The 15,531-nt window shown below is 40.1% G+C and overlaps 1 protein-coding gene across 1 annotated transcript in view; it reads right to left on the reverse strand.

Annotated features, from left to right (window-relative positions):
- The window catches only part of cep89 (centrosomal protein 89), a 119,892-nt gene that overhangs the window by 21,484 nt on the left and 82,877 nt on the right, over positions 1 to 15,531 (reverse strand). The gene's annotated exons all lie outside the window — the stretch shown is intronic.

Here is a 15,531-nt window from a genome sequence, read left to right on the forward strand (position 1 = left end):
TCCAGCATTTTCTGAGTTTTATCTCAGGTTTCCAATACCTGCAGTCATTCTACTTTACAGATTACTTGATCAGCTCATACTAGCACAAGTGCTGTTTGTCCTCCTCTTAAACTCTCAAGTCCAGTAACTATTTCTTTACAAATGATATTGCTAACAAGCGACATTTGAATTAGAAAACTATAAAAGGACATCTCAGACAACAACACACACAAAACACTGCCTGGCCTGCTGTGTTCCAGCAGCATTTTGTGTGTGTTGTTCGAATTACCAGCATCTGCAGATTTCCTCGTGTTTGCTCTTTAAAAGGACATCTCACTTATGTTTAGAAAGTTGGCATTGGAAATTTCCTTACATAACATCTGTGATACACACCTATAAGTCTTGGACATTATTTTCTTCACTATCACTTTATACGTATTAAATCCATTAAGTTCCTGCTTTTAATGAATGATTCTCACATGCAAGCACAACTATTGCATCCTTTTCCCCAACTGCAGAAATTAATGCAAAGTATGCACTAGAAAGGTTACCAAATCCTTACCATTCATTATATTTTTATTTGAATGTATTTAGTAGGCCTGCATATCTGTTGATTTAAAAAAAATACAGGATAGGAGAGTCATGGAACTTGGAGCAAAATTGGTCAATGAAATTGAAGCACAGACCAGCAACACTCTAATATAAAAGAAATCCAGATTCAGATCAGTGTCATGGAGCTAAAGGTCCATGTATTTACTTCAGTGTTTTTACTTAGCACAAGCCAATCTGAAGCAATTAATTCACCTCATACTCCGTCTGGGTAGCCTCCAATCTGACTGCATGAACTATTTCTCAACTTCCAGTAATGCCTCTCCTTTTCCCTTTCTCACCTATGTCCTTGCCTGCCCGTTGTCTCCCTCTGGTGCTCCTCTCCCCTTTTCCTTCTTCCATGTCCTTTTCTCCTCACCTATCAGACTCCCCCTTCTCCAGCCCTGTATCTCTTTCACCAATCAACTTCCCAGCTATTTACTTCATCCCTCCCCCTCCCGGTTTCACCTATCACCTTGTATTTCTCTCTCCCCTCCCCCAGCTTTTAAATCTACTCATCATTATTTCTCTAGTCCTGCAGAAGGGTCTTGGCCTGAAACGTCAACTGTACTTTTTTTCCACTGCCTGGCCTACTGAGTTCCTCCAGCATTTTGTGTGTATTGCTTGGATTTCCAGCATCTGCAGATTTTCTGTTTGTCAAGTAATTTCTTTGACGCTTTACATCATACAAATAATTTGCTTGTTTCTTCATTATTCCAAAGGGTAGTCAAATACTTATAATACTTAGCTTACATAAAGAACCATTTATCACATTGCGTTTAATTTTTGGCAGTGAGACAAATAATCAAATCTGGAACATTATATTTTCCATCATGAATGATGAAGATAGGCTGATTTGTGAATGACGTATTTTCTGTAGTTAGGTGGGGGATTGAGGGTGATATACTATAGTTACCAACATTAAGTCTATTTACATTATTAGAACTTGTGTACACATATACAACCTGCAAGAAAAAGTAACTTCAGCACATGCATGTAATGTTTGTATCTTTCTTAATCAAATGATTAAACTTTATGTTAAACTACAATCCTAGTTCAGATTTATTTTTCAGTAATTGAGTATTAGATTTTTCCTTTATAGTCTATAATATCAGTTAACCATATGTAGTGCTCGAGTCCACAAAGATACTGATAGCAAGTTGATCTTAACCTTTTTTTAATATACATTTCTTATTGCAATTGTTTTTTTTATTATTATGTATTGCAATGTACTGTTGCCTAGATTCAAGTTCTATTCCTAGCTTTGACAGCTGAACTTAAATTAGGAAATGACACTGAGCAGGTGGTGGAAGCATCAATGGGGAAAACAATATGGAATGAGTTAAAACAACACACACAAAATGCTGTTGGAACACAGCAGGCCAGGCAGCATCTATAAGGAGAAGCACTGTCGACGTTTCGGGCCAAGACCCTTCGTCAGGAATGAGTTAAGTTTGGTCCTCTAGTTAGGGTCCTAAATTTAAGAGGGGAGTGGGAAGGAGGAGCAAGTTGGCAGCAAATTTTTCAAAAAAGTAAGAATTTTGGCCCACCATGTTCCAACTAGTATGAAAGACAAGAGATGAGATGATTAGGGAACCTTAGATGACAAAGGATACTGAAGGTTTAAATCAAGAAAAAAATAACTTAGAAAGGAATTAGAAGAGCCAAGGAGGCCACCAATAATTTTATTTATTTATACATGTAGTAATACAGCGCAGAACAGGCCATACCAGGATTGGATACCATGCCACCCATCTATTTAACCCTAACCAAATTACAGGACAATTTACATTGGCTAATTAACCTCCTAACTGGTACACTTTTGGAACATGAAAGGAATCTGGAGCAACTGTAGGAAGTCCTCACAGGAAGAACGTACAAACTTCTTACAGATGATGTCAGAATGAACTCTGGACTCCGATGTCTTGAGTTGCAATAGCATCACACTACTATGGCACCCTATTCTTATTCTTGGCAATTAAGATAAAGGAGAATCCCAAAATATTCTATAACAATAACAAGAGCAAAAACGTTGCACGGTAGGTTTAAAGAACAAGTGGGTAAACTGTGTGTGGAGCCAGGAGATGGGATTAAGGAGAAAGACATGGAAGATGGTGAGCTCAATGAGGTCTTCAATGATAGTCTTGAAATATTAGCGTTAAGAGAGATGTTAGATATCTTGGAATGTGTAAGTATCAATAAATCCCTAAGACTGGATGAGATTTATCCCAAGAAGATATTGATAGATAGATAGATACTTTATTCATCCCCAAGGGGAAATTCAACATTTTTCCAGTGTCCCATACACTTATTGTAGCAAAACTAATTACATAAGTATTTAACTCAATATAAATACGATATGCATCTAAAATCACCCTCCCAAAAAGCTTTAATAAATAGCTTTTAAAAAGTTCTTAAATAGTTACTATAGTTACTAAAGGAAGCAAAGGAGGAGAAAGCAGAAGGCCCTTAAGGAAATTTTTGTGAGCCACAGTTGACAAACTGCAAGAGTGGAGGATGGGATAAGTCAGGTGATGAAAGGCAACGTAAGCATTATGTCAGTGGTAGGAAAATTATTAGAAACACTTTAAAGGGAAATGACTGCATTCATCTGGAAAGACAGGGTCTGATCCAGGGATGGTCAACATGGCTTTGTGCTTGGAAAACCCTACTTTACTAATTTGGTGTGGTGAAGATGATGCATGGTATGTTTGCCCTCATCAGCCAAAGAACTGTATACAAGAATTGGATGGGTGGAGTGGGGGCTGGGGGGTGTCACACCAGTTTTACAAATCATTGGTTAGGCTGCATATAGAGTATCTTCTGCAGTTCTAGTTGCCAGTCTATAGGATCAATGTGATTAAGCTAAAGTTACAGAAAAGACAAGAAATATATAATTATATAGTCTCTACTCCCTTTACACCCACGACTGTACTGCCATACAAAGCTCCAATCCGCTGATTAAATTTGCAGATGACACCACTTTGATCAGCCTTACTTCTAGCAATGATGAGATAGCCTGCAGAGGAGATACAGTGGTGTCAGGATAACAACCTTTCCCTCAATTTCCATAAAACAGAAGAGCTGATGTGTGGATTACAGGAGGAATGGAGACAGACTCACTCTGACCAACATCAATAGGTCTGCAGTTGAGAGGGTGTGTAGTTTCAAGTTCCTCAGTATACACATCACCAATGATCTCACCTGGACTGTACACACCAGCTTTGTGGTAAAAAAAAAGTACAACAGCATCTCTTCCACCTCAGGTGACTGAAGAAGTTCAGCATGAACCCCCAAATCCTCAAGACCTTCTACAGGTACACCATTGAGAGCATCCTGACTGCTCTATCACTGCCTGGTATTGGAACTGCACCAACCTTGATCGCTGGGCACCATGGAGAGTGGTACGGACAACCCAGCGCATCTGTGGCTATGAACTTCCCCCCATTGAGGTCATTTACAGCAGCAGGTATGTAAAGAAAGGCTGGAGGATCATTGGAAACACCAGTCACCTCAACCATAAACTGCTTCAGCTGCCTCCGTCTGGCAAACAGTGCTGCAGCATTAAAACCAGGACCAACAGGCTCAGGGACAGCTTCTTTCTACAAGCCATTAGGCTTGTAAATTCACATGTCTGTACATTGCAAGGGAGTCATAACGGAAAGATTTTTACTCCCTCATGTTGTGGGATGGATGTAAGGTTAAATAAATTCTAATCCTAATGAGGAGAAACATATAGAGCATACTGTCAATTTTAATCTCCTCTATCCAATCCTAGGATAGGGTTGGTACAAATCCTGGAACTCCACGAGTACTAAGCAGGAGGATTGCAACAGAAGGTGATAACTCAAAGCCACTTGCTCAAGCACAACTGGGGTAAACATCACCCAGAAAATCAGCTTTTGCTTAACGAATTTTAGAAAAATTGACATTCCTACAGACTGTTTCACAGGTTAATTGTTTCTTGAGAAAAAAATAATTTCAGAGACCACATAGCTCTTATCATTTAGAACTTGAAGTTGTAAACCATAATCATCTCTAGCCAAGAGAGGCAAACCTATGGCATGTGTACAGAAGAAGGCATATTTTGTTGGCACACGACACACAAAAGTTTGGGTACCCCTGGTCAAAATTTCTGTTATTGTGAATAGCTAAGCAAGTAAAAGATGACCTGATTTCCAAAAGGCATAAAGTTAAAGATGACACATTTCTTTAATACCTTTTTATTTCCATCTTTTACAGTTTCAAAATAACAAAAAAGGAAAAGGGCCTGATGCAAAAGTTTAGGCACCTGCATGATCAGTACTTAGTAACACCCCTTTTGGCAAGTATCACAGCTTGTAAATGCTTTCTGTAGCCAGCTAAGAGTCTTTCAGTTCTTGTTTGGGGGATTTTCGCCCATTCTTCCTTGCAAAAGGCTTCTAGTTCTGTAAGATTCTTGGGTGATCTTGCATGCACTGCTCTTTTGAGGTCTATCCACAGATTTTCGATGATGTTTAGGTCAGGGAATGGTGAGGGCCATGGCAAAACTTTCAGCTTGCACCTCTTGAGGTAATCCATTGTGGATTTTGAGGTGTATTTAGGATCATTATCCTGTTGTAGAAGCCATCCCCTTTTCATCTTCAGATTTTTTACAGATGGTGTGATGTTTGCTTCCAGAATTTGCTGGTATTTAATTGAATTCATTCTTCTCTCTACCAGTGAAACGTTCCCTGTGCCACTGGCCAAAGCATGATCAATCCACCCCCATTCTTAACAGTTGGAGAGGTGATCTTTTCATGAAATTCGGCACCCTTTTTTCTCCAAATGTACCTTTGCTCATTGTGGCCAAAAAGTTCTATTTTAACTTCATCAGTCCACAGGACTTGTTTCCAAAATACATCAGGCTTGTTTAGATGTTCCTTTGCAAACTTCTGACGCTGAATTTTGTGGTGAGGATGCAGGAAAGGTTTTCTTCTGCTGACTCTTCCATGAAGGTCATATTTGTGCAGGTGTCGCTGCACAGTAGAACAGTGCACCACCACTCCAGAGTCTGCCAAGTCTTCCGAAGGTCTTTTGCAGTCAAATGGGGGTTTTGATTCGCCTTTCTAGCAATCCTACGAGCAGTTCTCTCGGGAAGTTTTCTTGGTCTTCCAGACCTCAACTTGACCTCCACCGTTCCTGTTAACTGCCATTTCTTAATTACATTACAAACTGAGGAAACAGCTGCCTGAAAACTTATAGCCTGAAAACTGCTATCTTCTTATAGCCTTCTCCTGCTTTGTGGGCATCATTTATTTTAATTTTCAGAGTGCTAGGCAGCTGCTTAGAGGAACCCATGGCTGCTGATTGTTGGGGACAAGGTTTGAGGAGTCAGGGTATATATAAAGCTTTGAAATTTCCATCACCTTGCCTTTCCTAATGATGACTGTGAACAAGCCATAGCCCTAACAAACTAATTAAGGTCTGAGACTTTTGGAGATCAGTTCATCTTCTACTCACTTTTCACAGTAACAGAAATTTTGACAAACTAAGACCAGTAAGAAGGTTTTACAGGAAATTTATCATACAAGGTTGGTGCCAACTCGATGGCTGTGAGAACATGCTGTACTGTTCTACATTCTAGCACATGACGTTTTGAAATCCTCAGGGACCTGGAGTACAGGTTGGGCAAGTTGGCATTGGCTTCACTCTGTTTATATTTTTTCTTCTGTTGTTTGAAAGTGAACACTGAATACAGTGAATACAGGATAATTGGGACACATGAGGAGTACATTTTGGCTGAATTAAGTGGCTGACCCAATTAACTAAAATTTCATGGGAATAGTTAAAAAGGTATAAAAATGACAAACTGAGTTAGAAATCATGTATTTAAATAATATACAGAACAAATTCGAACACTACCAATATTACTACAGCAGTGTGTATTAGCTCCTAATGGTCATCAACAGAGGAATTCATCCAGTGTATGCAATGAACAAAATCAGCAGAGACACCTAATGCAAATAATGAACTGCCTTCATAGAATGTTATCAACACTTGCATCAGCCAAATATTCAATTTCATTGTAACATTCAAGATGATTGTTGATACTTTCAAATCCTTAGTAGTTCCTAACTTGTTGAAATAGTGAAATTGTTTCATTTTCACTCCCAGCCGCATTTGGCATCTCCAAGTCTGAACACTTGAAATCTCAATAAGCAAAACAGTTCAGAATTGTCTTGCTGCTTACCAACTATCAGAAGCATGAGAGAGGAGCTAGCTAAAGTTGATTGGAAGGAGACACAAGCAGGGGATGACAATAGAACAGCAATGGCTTGAGTTTCTGGGAGAAATTCAGAAGGCGCAAGATAGATGAATCCCAAAGAAGAAGTAATATTCTGAAGGCAGGATGACATAACTGTGACTGATAAGGGAGATCAAAGCTAATATAAAAGCTAAGTAGAGGGGATATAATACAGCAAAAATTAGTGGGAAGTTAGAAGATTGGAAAGCTTTTAAAAACCAACAGAAGGCAACTAAAAAAAAAGCCATAATGGGGAAAAAGATGAATTATGAAGGTAAGCTAGCTAATAACATCAAAGAGGATACCAAACTGTTTTTTTTTCAGCTGTATAAAAAGTAAGAGGGACGAGAGTAAATATTGGACCACTGGAAAATGACATTGGAGAGGTAGTAATGGGGGACAAGGAAATAGTGGATGAACTGAATATGTACTTTGCATCACTGAAAAACAGTGTCTTTCACTGTTACTGTGAAAGACACTAACAGTATGCCGGAGGTTTGAGAGTGTCAGGGGGCAGAAGTGAGTGCAGTTGTTATTACTAGGGAGAATGTGCTTTGGAAGCAGAAAGATCTGAAGATAATTAAGTCACCTGGACTAGATGGACTACACCCCAGGGTTCTGAAAGAGGTAGCTTAAGACATTGTGGAGAAGTTAGTAATGATCTTTCAAGAATCACTAGATTCTGTCATGGTTCCAGAGAACTGGAAAATTGCAAATGTCACTCCACTTTTCAAGAAGGGAGGGAGGCAGAACAAAGGAAATTATAGGCCAGATAGCATAACCTCAATGGTTGGGAAGTTGTTGGGAGCTGATTGTTAAGGATGAGGTTTAGGGGACTTGGAGGCACATGGTAGAATAGGCCGAAGTCAGCATGGTCTCCTTGCCTGACCAATCTGTGGAATGCTTTGAAGAAATAACAAGCAGGATAGAGAAAGGGGAGTAGGTGGACGTTGTGTACTTGAATTTCTAGAAGTCCTTTGACAAGGTCCACACGAGAATGCTTAGCAAGATAACAGCCCAAGGCTCTATTACAGGAAAGAGAATTTCTAGAAGTCCTTTGACAAGGTCCACACGAGACTGCTTAGCAAGATAACAGCCCAAGGTATTACATGGATAGAGAATTGGCTGATTGGCAGAAGGCAAAGAGTGGGAATAAAGGAAGCCTTTTCTGATTGGTTGCTGGTGTCTAGTGATGTTCAGTTGGTGGGGGGGGGGGTTTGGTGTAGGTACCACTTCTTAAGTTGTAAGTCAATGATTTAGATGATAGAATTGATAGCTTTGTGGCCAGGTTTGTGAACAATACATAGATAAGTGGAGGGGCAGGTAACGTTGAGGAAGCAGAGAGGCTGCAGAAGGACTTAAAACAGATTAGGAGAATGAGCGAAGAAGTGGCCGATGGAATACAGTGCTTGGAAATGTTTGGTCATGCACTTTGGTAGAAGGAATAAAAGTGTAGTCTATTTTCTACATGGGGAGAAAATTTAAAAATCTGAGGTCCAAAGGGTCTTCGGAGTCCTTGTGCAGGATCCCCTAAATGTTAATATGCAGGTTGAGTCAGTGTTGAAGAAGGCAAATGCAATGTTAGCATTCATTTTGAGACTAGAATACTGTATAAAAGCAAGGATGTAATGCTGAGACTTCATAAGGCACTGGTGAAGCCACACTTGGGAGTACTGGGGCTTTGGGCCCCTTATTTAAAAAAGGATGTGCTGACTTTGGAAAGGGTTCACATGAATAATTCCGGGAATCATTCCAGGCTTATCGTATGAGGAATGATTGATGGCTTTGGGCCTTTACTCGCTGGAATTTAGAAGAATGAGGAAGGATCTCATTAAAACCTACTGAATGTTAAAAGCATGGATGTGGAGAGGATGGTTCCTATGGTGGAGGAGTCTAGGAACAGCTTCAGAATAGAGGAAGGTCCATTTAGAACTGAGATGAAGAAGAATTTATTTAGCCAGAGGATGGTGACTCCATGGAATTTGTTGCCATGGGCACCTGTGTAGGCTGGGTCATTGGTGTATTTAAGGCAGAGGTTGATAGGTTCTTGACTAGTGAGGGCGTGAAAGGTTACATGGAGAAGATAGAAGAATGGAATTGAGAGGGAAATAGATCAGCCATAATGAAATGGCACAGCAGACCCAATGGGCCAAATGGCCTAACTGCTCGCATGTCTCATGACAAAAATCATTCCTTTTTGAACACAAACACATGCAACTGAAACTAATTAAAGATTGTTCACTCTAAGTTCAGTGTAGTGTCCAAAGGCCACACAAGTGCACGCGACTGCTGCTCGTTAAAACCTGTTCATCAACAGTCTGTTTCCCCAGTTAAGCAGCATAGCGTTCCAAATAAATGAAATAATCCAGCAATTTTTTCACTTCATTTTGATTTCTTAAGAGTTGCTCTAAATAATTGCCCATATTAATTGATGACCTAATTAAGTGGAATCCACTGTATTCAGTGATAATAATGGTAAACTCTGTATGTAGTTTAGAATACTCATGTGATTGTTTTCAGTGATAAACTTTGACATGTCTAAATATAGGAGCAGACTTATGGATGAAACTATGCTACATGCATAGCTTTCAAAACAAGCAATGGAACAAGCAAACAAATATGAAATATTTGGCATCATTTGTGCAGCAACTTAAGTCTCACTGAGAGTAAAGTGTGTTTGCTTTGCTTTCTTTCTTCATTTACGAATATGCACTAAAGATTATAATTACACATTCACATTTCTTTTGCTATTTACGAGGCATCACAAAAATACTATTTAGAAATATCATTTTTCAATTGCCTTTTTAAGAGATTAATAATTTTTGAACAGTTTTTCTAAAAGGCTTCATTTATTTCAAACTGTCTCTGTTATACTTTTATTAGTAGATTAGTATTATTATTAATACACGTAAATGAACAACAGGACTCAACATTTTTCATTGAAAAAGTCTGTAAATATTGCAACTAATTCATAAATCAATGATAACCTCTGTAAAAAAATTACCATGGCAGCTGTCAAAAAGGTATTCCACCCCTGCTGTAGTCTGTATGGTTGAAGTTTGCTGTACAAATATGGGTCCCCAGGGCAAGTTGAATGAGGCACAAAATCTTGTATGCCTCAATAGATTCACCCATAAGTTGATTTTTTCCAAGTTTTCTAGGACAATAAAGGTGCTTTGTGCTGGGAAGTAACTTTGTTACCCTTGACTTCCCAAATTTTACCCACCACATAAGCAAACAAAAAAACTGGACATGCTATTTCAAGACTAAACAATATTCCTGTCCATAAATAAAAAGCATGCACCACCCTATTCATTGCATCCCATCACCTTATTCCTTCTAGCTGTTGTTTCACAGTATTGTTCAAAAACCTTCAGACATTTCAAATGAAGATGAAACATTTAATGCTGCAGGAACAAAAGATTTCTATCTGGGGATACAGGAAGTGAGATTGGGCTCAAGGAGCTGTGCAATAAACCAAACTAATATTTCTCATAATCATGAACTTCAAAAACCTCCTGGAGCAAATCAGAAAATGATACACGTTCAATGAAAAGGCAATTCCTTGTGGGAGGGTGAAGGGGGAACTTAGCTGCTGTTGTCTTCATAAGAACAAACTGACGGGCAGAACTGGAAATAGAATCTTGCTTACATTTTGAGGAAGCTCGAATTGAATGAAGGACAGCATGGATAATAACACCAGTGGCAAGTTGAGTCTGGTGAGTTATATATTGAATCGAATTAAACAATAGTTCTAGAAATAGGAAAAGGGAAGAATATTCCATTCGTGCGCTCCAATTAAAGTATATGCCCAGGCAATCACTGACATCACCCCCAAATCTTTCCTCCAATCTCCTTAAAATTATGCCCTCTCATTATTGGCCACTTCTGCCCCGGGAAAAAGTCTCTGACTATCCGCTCGCACTATGCCTCTTATAATCTTGTACACCTCTGTCAGGTCACCTCTCTTCCTCCTTCACTCCAAAGAGAAAAGCCTTTGCTCACTCATCCTCTCCTCGCGTATGCCATGCTCTCCAATCCAGACAGCATCCTGGTAAATATTCTCCGCACCCTCTCTAAAGTTTCCACGTCCCTCCTACAATGAGATGACCAGAACTGAATGCAATATCCCAGGTGTGGTCTAACCAGGATTTTATAGAGCTGCAGCATTACTTTGTGGCTCTTATAATCAGTACCTCAACAAATGAAAGGCCGATCAACTTGCTTGGCCACTTTCAGGAAACTGGGGGCTTGGAACCCAAGTTCTCTGTCCCTCCACACTGCCAAGAATTCTGCCATTAACCCTGTATTTTGCCTTAAAATTGGACTTCCCAAAATGTTTGCTGGAAAGAGAAAAGCCCTAGCTTACTCAACCTATTCTCAAAGCACATTCTCTCTAATCCAGGCAGCAGCCTGGTAAATCTCATCTGCACCCTCTCCTTCCTATAATGTGGCGTCCAGAACTGAACACAACACTCCAAGCGTTGGTCTAACCAGGGTTTTATGGAGTCATAGGACAGCACAGAAACTGGCCCTTTGCCCCATCTCGTCCATGCTGAACCATTTAAACTGCCTACTCCATCGACATGCCCTCCATAACCCTGCCATCCATGTACCTATCCAAACTTCTCCAAACATTGAAAACAAAATTGCACCCACCACTTGCACAGGCAGCTTATTCCACACTCTCGCTGCCCTCTGAGTGAAGAATTTTCCCTTTTCGTGTGCCCATAAACATTTTACCTTCCACCCTTAACCCATGACCTCTAGTTGTAGTACAGTTCTGGTCCCACCACTGTCAGAAGGATGTTGAGGCTTTGGAGAGGGTGAAGAAGATGAACTTGGGTTGTTTTCTCTGGAGCGGCGGAAGCTGAGGGGAGATCTGATAGAGCTTTAGAAGATTATGACAGCCATAGATAGAGTAAACAGGGAGTATGTGTTTCCCAGGGTTGAAACATCTAATACCAGAGAGTATGAATTGAAGGTAAGAGAGGGAAGCGAGGGTTAAATTTTTTACTCAGAGAGTGGTGGGTGCCTGGAATGCTCTGCCTAGTAGAGGCAAATACATTAGAGGCTTTTAAGAGATGTTTGGATAGGTACATGGATGTGAGGAAGATGGAGGGATATGGGCATGGTGTAGGTAGGAGGGATGAGTGTTTGGGTGTTTTGGAACTGCTTTTTAGATGGTTTGGCACAGCACTGTGGGCTGAATAGTCTGGTCCTGTGCTGTACTCTTCTATATTCTAAATCAGACAATTTGCTCAAACAGTTTGTTTTGTTTGCTCCATAGTACAGTATCTGCAGTTTCTTATGCTCCAGATAATTAGGAGTTAACTTAATAAACTGTCTGGTGTTTAGCTCAAATGAGTGCAAGTTTTAAATTCATGGCTACATGACATTGCCACAATTTTGGTAACAGGCAGGTTGCCTGAAACTCAGTGCAATATTTTAACGCATTTTGAGATCAATTTTTATCCTTTCTGCAATCACATGACTAATGGGGCCTGTCTCTTGCAGTTTTTAATTTATAGAGCCTTTATCATGATAGAGAAATGCAAGTTGTGGCACTTTCCAAGATTTGTGCATACTGTACATGACTCTAGCTCTCTGCTCCTTCTCCCACTTTAAAACTGCATCCTTTATATAATAATCCCTTTTTATGTTCTTTATACCAAATGAAGCACTTTGTATCTCCACGTCAATGCTCATCTGCTATGTCTGTGCATTCCAGAAGTCTTATTATGTCCATTTGGAGTCTATTACTTAGTGTTTATCAGACTTCCAAGTTCTGCGTCAACTAAAAATTTTGAAAGTGTGCCGTTTTTTAAAATTCCAAGTTCAGAGTTCCAAGGGGATATAATCTGACTTCAGTGTAAAAATAAAAGACCACTTTCTCTGCTGCTTGTCAGTCACTCAATTTACCAAATGTGTCCTTTCTTTTACTTATCTCACTAAAAGGCAAAAGAAAAAGAGTAGTTGGTCTTTACCCTGCATGCATGCTTTGAATTACAAATTTGGGTGCAAAGTTTATTTCGTTTTGGCTTTTACTTTGTTGTTTAGCAAATGCTCAAATAAGCAAAAGAAGAAAAGAAAAATGTGAATGAAGAATTACATTTACTACATCACAACTGGAAGAATTGCTCTACATCAGGGAATAAACAGCCATTCAGGTTTCCTGCTACATTGTTTATCCTCTATCTTATTCTCGCCATAGGACCAGTAACAAGGGTAACGCCCTTGTAAATAGTCTGGTTGTGAAGCACACAACGTATCACAAAAAAAATCTTAGTAACGTCTGCCAAGTACTGCCTGTTCCTCCAGAACACTCCAGGCACCAACAGCTTTGTTTCAATACAATGGTCTGTTCAATCTCATTTCATGTAGCAGTATGGGATTAATTATACTGTAAAGAGATTTATGACCTCACCTATTAAATATTGCTGTTTATTTGCACTGCTCTTGAAAAGCAATGCTCTGTGAAAAGATCAAACAAAACAGTCTGTAACTGCCACAGCTCTTTAGTTTAAGGGCAGGACCAACAGAACCAACAAAGGAAACTGTGTCTTAAGAAGATACCACTTCAATGCCTACACAGGTATATGTGACCCCGTATCTCTTAATTGTACTCCTTCTGCTCTTCACCTAAAAAATCCAAAGTAGACCACTACTACACGTGTAAACGGAGGTTCAGCTGGAAAAACCGCCACACCTACCCATACATAACCTCCATCACTACCATTCAGGGCCCCAAACAGTAGTTTCAGAGGAGGCAACGCTTCACCTGAAAATCTGCTGGGATCATCCATTGTGTTTGGTAATCCCGACGCAGCCTCCCCTACATTGGTGAGACCAATCGTAAATTGGGGGACCGCTTCATAGAGCACCTCCATACCATCCGCCACAAGCGCTGGCCAAACATTTTAATACCGATCCCCATTCACATTCCAACATGTTGGTCCATGGCCTCCTCATGTGGCAAGATGAGGCTACTCTCAGGGTACAGCAGCAACCCCTTATATTCCATCTGGGTACCCTTCAACCTGATGGCATGAATATCAATTTCTCCTTCTGGTAAACAAATTTCTTCCCTCCCCTCTACTCCCCACACTGATATTTTACTTCTTCTCACCTGCCTATTACTTCCCTTTAGATCCCCTTCTCCTTCCCTTTCTCCTATGTCCACTCTCCTCTCTTATTAATTTCTTTCTTCTCCAGCCCTTGATCTTTCACACCTTTACCTATCACCTTCCAGCTAGTGTCTTTCCCCTCCCCTCTCCTTTTTATTCTGGCATTTTCCCCCTTCTTTCCCAGTCCTGAAAAAAGGTCTTGGTCTGAACCATCGACTGTTCATTCTTTTCCATAGATAGTCTGAGCTGCAGAGTTCCTCCAGCATTTTGAGTGCACTGCTTTGGACTTCTAACATCTGCAGACTTTCTGGTGTTTATGATTGGCTATCCAGAGGTAGATCTGCCATGTGCTGGCATCTTGGAGCTGCGTGTGACCATTGACAAACAACACACTTAAGACAGGGTTATTCTTATAGCTGTACGAGCCATAGAAATCCAGTACATTTGGTGCAACCTGGATAACGTGGTTACGGCCACCATGTCCCATTTCTTGATGTACATGCCTCAGAATGATGTCTGAGATATGAAGATCCTTTGCCAGTATAACAGAATGTTTAGACTCTTCAGGCATGGCTGCCTTCCTAAGCCATCCACCAACTCTGAAGACACCATCTTCAAGTACTGGATTGAGCTTGAAAATATGCTTGTTTCTTTTCACACTTCCTTCCCTTTGCAAAATTGAGAATTCGTCTGGAAATCTCTTTCTTTGGCAAAACCCAATAATTTCCATTTCAGCCTTTCTGAGCTCTTCTACTGAGAGACAACCTCAGCCGACTGACTTTTGGCCTCCTCAATCTCTCTCTTCTAAGAATACCCTTGTTGTTCTTCAACCAAATATACTGAGCAACAGCCATGTTCAACCGCTTCCTCTTCTCACTAAGGAAAAAGAGCAGATTCTTTAATCTATGTATCCAGACCATTGTCTTCCTCAAATGGGTCCAACACGAGAAGTGATGGATTATACATGTTACCACGTCCACTTCCTCTTCAATCTGCATTGCATTCATTGTAAACACTCCTCTTGACTTCTAGACCATCTAGCAGAAGTTCTCCAGAACAACTAGGAATTCACAGGCCATTCACTTTTAGGCTGAAGAATATACTGAGGTCCTGACAGTCATGTCTCATTCTTCAGGAATGCTTCCACCTTCATCCATTCATCCAGCTTGCATATCTCCATTAGATACTTGTAAGACCTTAAGAATTTCTGAAACTCTGCTAGCAACAAAAGTTCAGAACCTGGAAGTTTTATTCTTGACATACTTCAAAACAGAACTACTATCAGTCCAAATTATTTGGTCCTGAATCTGGAAATGCAACTCCTCCTCCACAATGTGTCCATACAGCTTGCCATTGTAGCAGCAATGACTTCAACTGAACTACCCTAGATTTTATCATGATAAAAGCACTGTGTACCTGGGAACCCTGCTGTGTACCAATAGGTAGGTCACTGTTGCATAGCTATCTTCACTTGTATCTGTAAAGTAGTGTAACTGTGCAGCAGTAACTACTCCAAAATCCAAGGGTTTCAAACATCTAACAATCTTGAAGTCTTCCAACTGGCAGTGTTCT

The sequence above is a fragment of the Hypanus sabinus genome, chromosome 17, assembly GCF_030144855.1.
Source record: "Hypanus sabinus isolate sHypSab1 chromosome 17, sHypSab1.hap1, whole genome shotgun sequence".
NCBI lineage: Eukaryota > Metazoa > Chordata > Chondrichthyes > Myliobatiformes > Dasyatidae > Hypanus > Hypanus sabinus.